Below are 10,115 nucleotides of genomic sequence, written 5' to 3'. Positions count from 1 at the left end.
TGATTTGTTAGCCTCGCATTCTTCATCTCTCTAGAGATATATTTCTGTGTCATCTATTGCAGCTCTAAGACTGGATGCCACATTGCACATTCAAAACTTCAAGAGGCACCATAGACTATGATGTCAACCGGACTTTCTGAAATTGTGAACCTAGACGGGACCTCTACAAAGATACTAAAAGCTATTGCATGGGACCTCAACAATCTTTTAATTTGAAGAAATCCTGCATTACTTTATATTATTCTCATAGGCTAGATGTACAATTCTTAAAAATATTAAAAACATATATGATTTGGATCTGTCATGTGTCCTAACCTTCAGTTATAGCTTCTAAAGTCATTCCAAGTAAACCATGGAGGAAATCATGAGTCCAGGAGAGGTCAATCTTCAGACACAACTTGATCTAGCATAGTTCAATCAGGGCAGTCTCTTTCTACCTCTCAGTTCTGGTTTGTTTTTCTCGCTTTTCTGTTTAGTCTCTCTCTTTCTCTCTCTCTCNCACACACACACACACACACACACACACACACACACACACAATCTCTTTAGAAATATAAGAAAAGGTAGACAGCAGCAGAGCAGCCTTAGGGTAAAGGTTAATTTCTTGGAGTTAGATTCCAAATCAGAATCACATCTCCATCAACAAATAGATGTGGGATTGGGACAAGATTTGGGTTCCTTATTCATAAATGAGAATAAAAAGAGTTCTATTATACTTTTTGTGAAAATTAACAAAGTATAAGTAAATTTTTTAGCACAATGGCTGAATATGAATGAGTTCAGCACAGAACCAAGAATTTTGTATTATTCCACTGTCTCTTTACCTTCTGTAGTGTCCCATTATCCTACTAGGACTTCCTTCTCTTTCTCATATATACACATATATCCACAATCCTCTTTGATTTCTCTCTCTTTCTCTCTCTCTCTTTTTATTTCTAGCTTACATGACAGCCTCCCAGAGACATTTTACACAACACAGAACTTGCAAATTTTATATTCAGGAAATATCAATGCTATAATTTTTAAGGAACAAAACTACCTTTCTTAGAAAACATCTTTAAAATTGTCTTCATAATCAGAAATTTAACTGAAACCCAACAAAAGAAAGCAATAGCAAATACTTTAGTACCATTTCTTTATTTCATTTACATTCAGAGAGCTTTGTTTAATAACTTGGGCTTTGTTGACTTACACAACTATTAGGTAAGTTTTCACATAAAAAACACTATTTTCTCTGAGCTACTACAGTATATTATCTTTCTCTTCCCAGTAGACTAGAAAAAGTCTAAAAGGAAATAAGGTACCATGATTTTTACTCCTCTTTGTATTCTCCTCAAGACTACTACAGTGCCTGACATATACTAGCATACATTTAATCTCCTGTAAAAAATACAATAAAAATATAGGTAATATACTCCCCAAATTCAAAAATGACTTGGAACCAAGAGAACCATGCATTTTGATTAACTGACTAAAAAGTTTCAAAGAGGTCTTAGGATGTTGTAGAATGATAGGAAAATACAAGACAATATGTAATAGAATAAAGTCTTGTCATTAGGAAATATCAAGAATGTATGGAGTACTATGTCCAGAAATCAATATTAGAACTAATTATGGAAATAAAGAAAATTTTTACTCACTACAAGAAAGAATATCCTAATAAATTTTTGGAGATTGATCAAAACAACTTAGTCTATCTTGTTATCAACTTGTTCATGCTGAATAACATTCCCTCAATTTCTTCTTACCTGTGGGTCCCATGCCATACCTCTGAACTCAGCCCAAAGTTGAGAATGCCTGATTTTAGACGCATCATCATATTCTGAGCAGTTTTCTACCATATATCAGCTTTTCCATTGAAAATAGGAGATTACTTTAATAAAATATTTGCATAGCATATCATAGATTACAAAATTGTTGTACAAATGTCACTTAATTTGATCTTCACAGTAATCCTTTGAGGTACTCAATGGAGACGTTATTATCCTCATTTTTATGAGAAGTTTGAAATTCAGAGAGAATGTTATTTGTCCAAGGGCATAACAGACAGAGCCAAAGTTAAAAACAAAAGTGACAATAAAAATAAAATTGGTATTAGATTCCTAATATGGCCATTTCTTAATAACAAGGGAGTAAAAATATACGCTCTCTTGTGGAAATACAGATGGAATTCATTGACAGAAGCATAAAGTAAAGTTGCCTAGGAAAATATCATACTTTACCTAGCTCTGAAAATGACCTTCAGTGAGTTCTTTATCTTTGAAATGCCCCTTCTTACTTCCTTGTCTGTCTTTAAATCTTAACTACCATATAAATAATAAAAGCTAGTATATACTAGATATCAGCCAGTAAAGGAGATAATGGAAAAATTAGTAACCTAAAATGTGTTTCCTTGAATATTCATATTTTTCATTTTATTATATATATTATAGTATGTATATATATATATATATATATATATATATATATATATGTAATATATACATTCATTATGTATGTATATTATATATACTTAAAGACAAATCCATCCCTATAAATAGCTCCATTAAACATATTAAACTAAAAGGATATTTTTCTATAGTAATAGTAATCAGTCAACACATAAATAGCTACAGTTGAATGTTAGAGAACTTCAGTATGTAATTTGAGGGCATGGTTTGGCTCACATTACCGGGCTGTCCTACCGCAAGCGTGACCAGACCATAGGAACTGAGAAACACATTTATCAAAAGTGAAATGTTCAATGACTCCTTTTACTATGTACTGAATACACTGTGTACCTATCTTGATTATGAGGTTATGCCTGGATATTTAGTCTCCTGGTTTTGAACACAAACGAAGGTCTTCATTTATGTGCCAGATGATATTTTTCAGGTGATGTGTGAGATTCCCAAGGCAGGTAAATTGAGAATATACAGAAACCCATGTAAATACCAGATGATTAGTGATAAAAATTCCACCCATTTTTGCACAAAGTCATTTTTATAGAAACTGAAGGGAAGTTCCAGAGTTGTTAAGTAACAGGCTAGAGATATGTGGATCATACTTGAATAATCTTTACTTATTATTTACTGTATTTTTTCCTATGATTCAAATATCAAATCCAGCCAGATTAAATAGAGTTGACTCACTTTTTGCCTTTAATGTTAGGTGCCACGTGTGAAGGAATTGCTTTTGCAACATCAACACAAATTTCATCATAGCTTACTGTACCTCTCACTCATATCACGAGGCATGGCTTGATTTTTATATTGGTATAATGATTCCCTTAAATCTTATATTCTCACCCCCACCAGATCCTATGAGGACAGGGACCATATTTCTGATTTGCATATCACTGCAGAGGTGTTAAATGGGTAGATGACCACAGAGACAAAAGTTGTGGCTTAACACAGGTCTTTAGTACATTGAATGCTATAATGGCATATCTAAAATGGCTTGCTTGTTCGTGGAAAAAGTGGTGACCAATCCCACAGGAAAAAAATATATACATGTCACAGCACATTAGCACTCCTAGCCAAAATTTTCTCACCTTTTTGTTTTCTTTGCTACATTTTTGTTTAAAATATTTTACACTCACAGATAATGGCTATTCCTGAAGATTTATAATTGTGTGAAAGGTGAGGTTGAGGACATTGGGCACTACAGCAATGCTCATGGAAGAAGAGTAAATTGGGACCTCATGGGAATAAAAAAATGAATGGGTCAACAGAGTCCTGTGGCTAGAGGAAGAACAGGGTGGAGTTTTATAAAAGAACTGGAGCACTGTGTAGGAATAAAAAGAAGCCCAGTATAAACTGTACCTAAAACTGACAGAAGTGGCCTCTAGTCCACACCCTTCTCTCATAAAGTACATGGTACACTGAAGGACATCTTCTAGCATCCATAGACCTCATTCAAAAAACAATGGCAAGAGGGCATGTTGTATTCTTTATAGAAAGACAGCCTGTCATCTTAACCTATGTTGCTTCTTCACAGTTTTGAAAACTTCAGTTGTGTAGACAAGTCCTCCTATGGTGAACAATTCTACTTATTCTCAAGTCACATATAGTATTTTTAAAAACAAGTTCACACATAAGGATACACAAGAGTAGTTGCCCAGGCCTGTATCTACAGCTCATCCAACCCTGTGCTTTCTTTTCCTTCCTTGACTTTTCCCATTTAGATGAGCCTCTAACTGTCATAATCACTGTCGGCTCAGGTATCTGAACTTGCACATGTCTAGGCAGACATTCCTACATTGAGCTTTACAACCTGTTTTCTTTACTCTTGTATCATATTTTTAAATTTCCTTCTATTTTTGCATTTTCCATTTTTTCAGTGACATGTTTTGTATTTAATGGGAAAAATCAAAGTAAATATATAATATGTCTCTGACCAGGCTCAACGTCCTTAACAGTCATCCAGTCCTATGTTTGCTAGGGAGTCTACTGCAAATGCTCTTCAAAGTCCTCATTCTCTTGTATGCCATGGCTAACATTTTACCTCCATCATTTGTTCTCATCTACCTTGATGGCAAACTTCCCCTATGAATCCAGTTCTTGCTCCATGATTAATGTTTTGGGCAGATTTCCTACTGCTAAACTCCATGCCTTAGTCCCTTAAAAGAAGTCAGATCTCACTTTTGTTCTGTTCATGCCTGCAGCCATAAACTAATCCAATCCCATCCAGCCTCAAATTTCTGAAATGCTTGGGTGGGTCACAGTCTGGGGCCTTTACTTCCCCAATAGGGACATCTGTGACTGTGCAAGGCCTGGGAGGGGTTCTGATTCTAAGGGAACCTCTGTGAGTTTAAGGTCTGAAAGTTGAAATCAACATCCTAATAAAAAAACAAAGAAATTAAAACTCAATTTTTAAGAGTGTCACTGGGTTAAACCCTTAAAACATGTTTATAGAGGGGCTTTTGAAATAACAATATTTTAAATTGATATTTTAAAACTTCAAATGTTGTGTAGACCAAAGAAAGCAATCTGAATTATCTCCTATTCTTCTATGTGTTCTATTGTCAAGGAATTCAGTTATGGCCCAAGTGCTTCATAGATTCAACGACGCATGGAACTTAGGTATGAAGTCAGGTAAGTGGGAAAACTTCCTAAAGCTCCCACTTTATTTCTCCATCTAAATTATTTTTAGTGGATAATCCTTTTTGCAAGGGTTAGTATACTCACTGATATCTGCCTATCGTGGACCAACATCAAAACTTTTCTTGACATTTCCTTGCATTTATTATTTACTGAAACTCAAAATATAAATACATTGCCCAGAATCAGAATAGCACCAAACCACTAACCACCACTGGTATATTAGCAACAAATGTATATTGGAGAGCCTCCAGAGGACTAGAAATCAAGACTATGAAGTTAGATTTCACTACAAGTGGGAAATTTACAATGCATCATGGAATGTGTGGCTGGGCAACAAAAGGAAGCTGAGAGTCCTAGACTATAGAAATAAGGAACAAGAGGGGAGAAAGGAAGAGAAAACCAGAGCATTATGCCTAGCTAAGGCCACTGCAGGAGAGAGAGTAAGGACATGCGACCATCAATGGGCTGTGCTTTCCTCTTAGTCGGCAGGAAGATGCATCGGGCTTGAAAGCATCATGAACAGCCTGAGAAAGAAGTTCACTGACCTCATGGCACAGTGCAAGAAACTTGCTCTGCCACTAGAAGCAAGTCATGGAGATGGATGTTTGATGGGATCTGTCAGCTGATCTTTGAGAGCTGACATGATTTTTTTTTCAGTGACCCAGAATGTAAATGACAGTTCTGAGACTGCAACTTCTGACTCTTACTTCAGAAGCCTTTCACACTCACTGTGGGCTGGTGAGGGACACATCTCTGTCAGCAAACAATAACTTGAGATGCCTTGATCTTGCAGTCTTCCTCAGTAGACACTATGAAGCCATAATCTCCCTCAATTCCAAACTCAGCATCTTTCAGTGTAAATTAACAACAAAACAAAATCAAAAAGAGTCTGTGAGATTTATAATGAGAGGACTAAAGGTATAGGATATACAGTACAAAGACGCTAATGAATATTTGAATATTTTTTAAAGCCACTGTGATCTGACTAGATTTAATCTTTTAATTATTTTACCTTAACCATCTGGTACATGGTTTTGAAATTTTTCCAAATATATTACACTTGAATAATTTACATTTGCATGGGTTAATCATAATCAAACTTAAGTAAAGAAGAATATTAAAGGGCAACAAAAAATTTACTGTTTAATTAAACTCTTTAACGGAAATCTTACATACTTTTAAAATTTAAATTTGAAAAGCATGGTCATATACTTCTATTGTTTAATAAGAAAATTTTACAAATAAAATTATATCAATAGAAAAGGAATCATTATATCATTTATTGCTTTTGTTCTTCATGTGGGTTTTGAAATATTTGAAAAACAAAAAATACATACGCTAGGTTAAACTACTGCTAGTAATTTTAAATAATGAATGCAATTCATCTGAATAAGCTTGTTATTTGTGTCTATAAAAACATAAAATAAAAGAATATACTTTCTATGAAAAGATAGCTAGAATAGAGACAAATTTCTGTAGGTGTTTTCTTCCCTTACTCCCATTTTAATTTATATTCCAGTGATTTATGATCAGAGTTGGAGTAAAAAATCAGGTGTTTAGTGTTAATTGCCTGATGCTAATTTGCAACCCAAGGTTTTTTAACCTAGAAGTGCAAAATTCTTGAAATGATAGTTGAACCAGAAGCATGGCACGCAGGGAGAATCCTGGAAAATGCCAAGTATGGCAAGGAGGGAAACCCAAGGGGATATGGCTGCTGATAGTAAGATATTCAGCAAAGGAATCATCTGCCTTTCAGATCATTACAATCATCACAACACTTCCAAGCCTTCCATCACATACTGAGATACTTGCTAACAACTCAAAATGCAGATCACTTTATCGGAGTGTCATTTTACCCAAGGACCACCCCAAAATCTCTTGAGGACTGAAATAGAAAATGTTGTTAACTTAATTATCCCACTTCTATCACAGAAAAAAAATGAATTAACAATAAGGCAAACAAAAATTGCCATTTGCAAAATGTGTGAAATTAAATGAACTAAATACATTCACTAGTGCTGACTCCTATTGATCTGTAAGAGTGGAGAACAGGCATTTTGAAAACTTCTGAGTGATAGAAGGGACAGAAACACTTTATACTATACTCCTCAAATGGCAAGGGCTGAAATGAGTTTTCTTTTTTCTTAGTCAAAACTATTTCCTGCAAATCTGTTAACTAACAGAGGTGTTCATCCCCTCTACAAAATACACAGCAGCACACTCTTATACCAGAACCTCTAGAGAGAATGGGCCTGTCAAGAGGCCCATATTGAAACAATTTGTTTATGAATGTTTAGTTATAAATTTCATATTTTTACCCAGAAAAGCAGGCAGTATTTCCATGCTACAAAATATGTTGGGTATAATTTGCAGTCTGGCATATGCTATATTCTACTAATGCTGAAAGAGAAAATGTCAGATGTTTCCAAAACATGTTATTTACCAGATTATTTTCCCTTCCCTATTTAATGAAACTCTATCACCTAGGACAGAAATCTGGAAATCCTCCCAATTTTCTTGCCTCTCTCTCATTATCCATTTTACATAGGTCATAAAATATGGCGGGCCAGCCGCCACAAGTCGATCAGTACCCGAAGGGGGGAGTGGGAATGAATAAAGAGACACTCACACAAATGCTGATGCGGCCGGTCTTCACTGATGGTGAAGCACTGAGTTTATTTTTCCTCACCAATATATGCAGTTTGAGTACGTGCAACACTGCAGGTACAACTACGCATTACCTCATACAGAAGCAGATCATTAACTATCTACTGGAGACTTAAAGATCAGGGGGGCTTTAGGGGATTAGCTTCCCAGGACACTTTCTTCCATTAACCAAGATAGCCATCTATCTATAGTATCTCCTAAGGAACTGGCCATCCTCACCACATACCTCAACAACTTGTAAGCACCCTCCAGGTGCAGGCAGAGACAATGCCTTAGGAGCAGAAACAGGTTAAGCATTAACTGAGCCAGTCTGTAAGGCTCTGAATTACCTGTAACCATGGCTCCCCACAATAAAATCCTGCCTGTTTCCCTCCTTAGCATCTCTAAAATCTCTGGTCTCCTCTCCATCCGCACTGTTCACAGTTACATCAGTTTCTCCCTTGGACCACTGGAGAGCCTTCTAAGCCTTCATCCTGCCTTCTTTCTTTCCCTCATCTTTTCCATCCTTTACATTCTAGTCAGAAAAATAGCTTTAAATTGTTGAATATGATCATTTGACTCCCTTCTGGGTCTACCAACTTTATGACCTTGTTCTGCCTGACTCAGTTTTCATTCCCATCTCCTCACCCTGTGTGCAATACATGTGTATCTACTGAAATTTCTGTCATTCATTGAACACACCCTGTTCTCTCATACTATACTGTTGTCTCTGTTTGTAATGCCTTTGCCTCCATTATTCATTATTACCTTCTAACTCTTGTTTATACTTCAGCACTCTGCAGCTACCTCTCCTCCATAAAACCTTTTATGCTCTCTCTTTTTTTTTTCTGAATTCACTTACTTCCCCATGTTCTCCCAAATCATAATATACCTTTATTTACCATAACATTGAAAACCCTTTCCACTGAGAGCTATGTGAAAATAGGGTCTTATCCACTTACATGTTCCCATGACCCACCAAATGCAGCCCAGAGTAGACACTCAATAAATGTTTCCAGAATTGAACTGAGTACACCAAATTGAATATTTATCAAGACTGTTCTTAAGTGACATCTACTAATGGAAACAAACAAGCAAAAAGGGATAAACTCATGAAAACAATTAAGTGACTAACATAGTGCAAGCAATTGAAAGTTCATCATCAAAGCATTTTGATACTCCTAAATGAATTAACCCAAACTGTATAAATACCCACCTAGGTAGTATGTCCATACAATACAAACATAATAAATAAGGTCCTTTTAATGTAAACATGTCTGATTTGTTGACTGTTCTTTTGAAATTACCATTGTTCCTAGTAACATATGACCTGAATCTTAGACCCAAATTCATGCAGGGTGCCTGAAATAATAATAACAGGGTGGCTGAAAGCCCGAATCATTTCCTTCAACCTGTGAGAGCTGAAGAGTTGAGAGGTGGAAGAGGCCAAAAAGACCATAATTTCTACTCCAAAATTTTAAACCCAGGGACATTATTTCACAGGAAAGCTTTGGTCTACTCCCTCACGCCACCTAATCCTTTTATCCAAGGTTTCCTGAAGTCTTTAAAACTATCAATTCATCCACTAACTGCATTCTCATTTTTTATTTTAATACTGAAAAAAGGTATGTTCTGTAGGCCTTCTCCATGATAAATAAGTAAAAGAAAAACAGAAATTTTTTCTCATTAATTTGGTACTCAGGGCCTTGAACGCATTTTTAGTACTTTTTCCTTACATACTGGATACAAATAACACACTTTGAGACATAGCAAAGTTTTAAATTTTTAAATATCTTAACCAGTTTGCAACTTGTCAATTTCTTCCACTTCCCTTCTTTGCATAGTATTCAAATCCTCTGAGGTCCTGCTTTTCTTCTGTTTTTCAGAAGACAAAACTCATTGAAAGAGCCCTCTTATTTGTGTACACCACTGCACTAAAACACTCTAGGAGGCTCTTTGCAACCTGAATATCTCCAAAATAGTGTTCATTCCTGTATAATTCACATTTCATGGAATTCTTTTTTTTTTTTTGGAATTCTTAAATAATACCTGTCAGCATTCATTTATTTATTCATTTAATGAATAAATATTGATTAAAGCCAGTGATTATTTTCCTTTGATGTTCATTAATTTCCTGAGAATTTAACAACTCTTCCCAGAATGCATGCCCATGCACACAAAATTCTTACATATAATTAATTTCAAGTGCTTTGAGGACCCTTTGGAGCTTGACTATACTGTGTCTAGAACTGTTTCTCAGAATTTTGACAACCATGATCCACTTAATGGGTTTTGATTCTCATGCAGAAAAATCCATAACAATTTAGAAAAATTAAAATAACACCCAATTTGAAATATTTGTTAATAACTGTTTCATATCTGTGA

This window comes from Hipposideros armiger, unplaced genomic scaffold (genome assembly GCF_001890085.2).
Source record: "Hipposideros armiger isolate ML-2016 unplaced genomic scaffold, ASM189008v1 scaffold_169, whole genome shotgun sequence".
In the NCBI taxonomy this organism is placed as follows: Eukaryota; Metazoa; Chordata; class Mammalia; order Chiroptera; family Hipposideridae; genus Hipposideros; species Hipposideros armiger.
Note: the sequence above shows the minus strand (reverse complement) of the source record.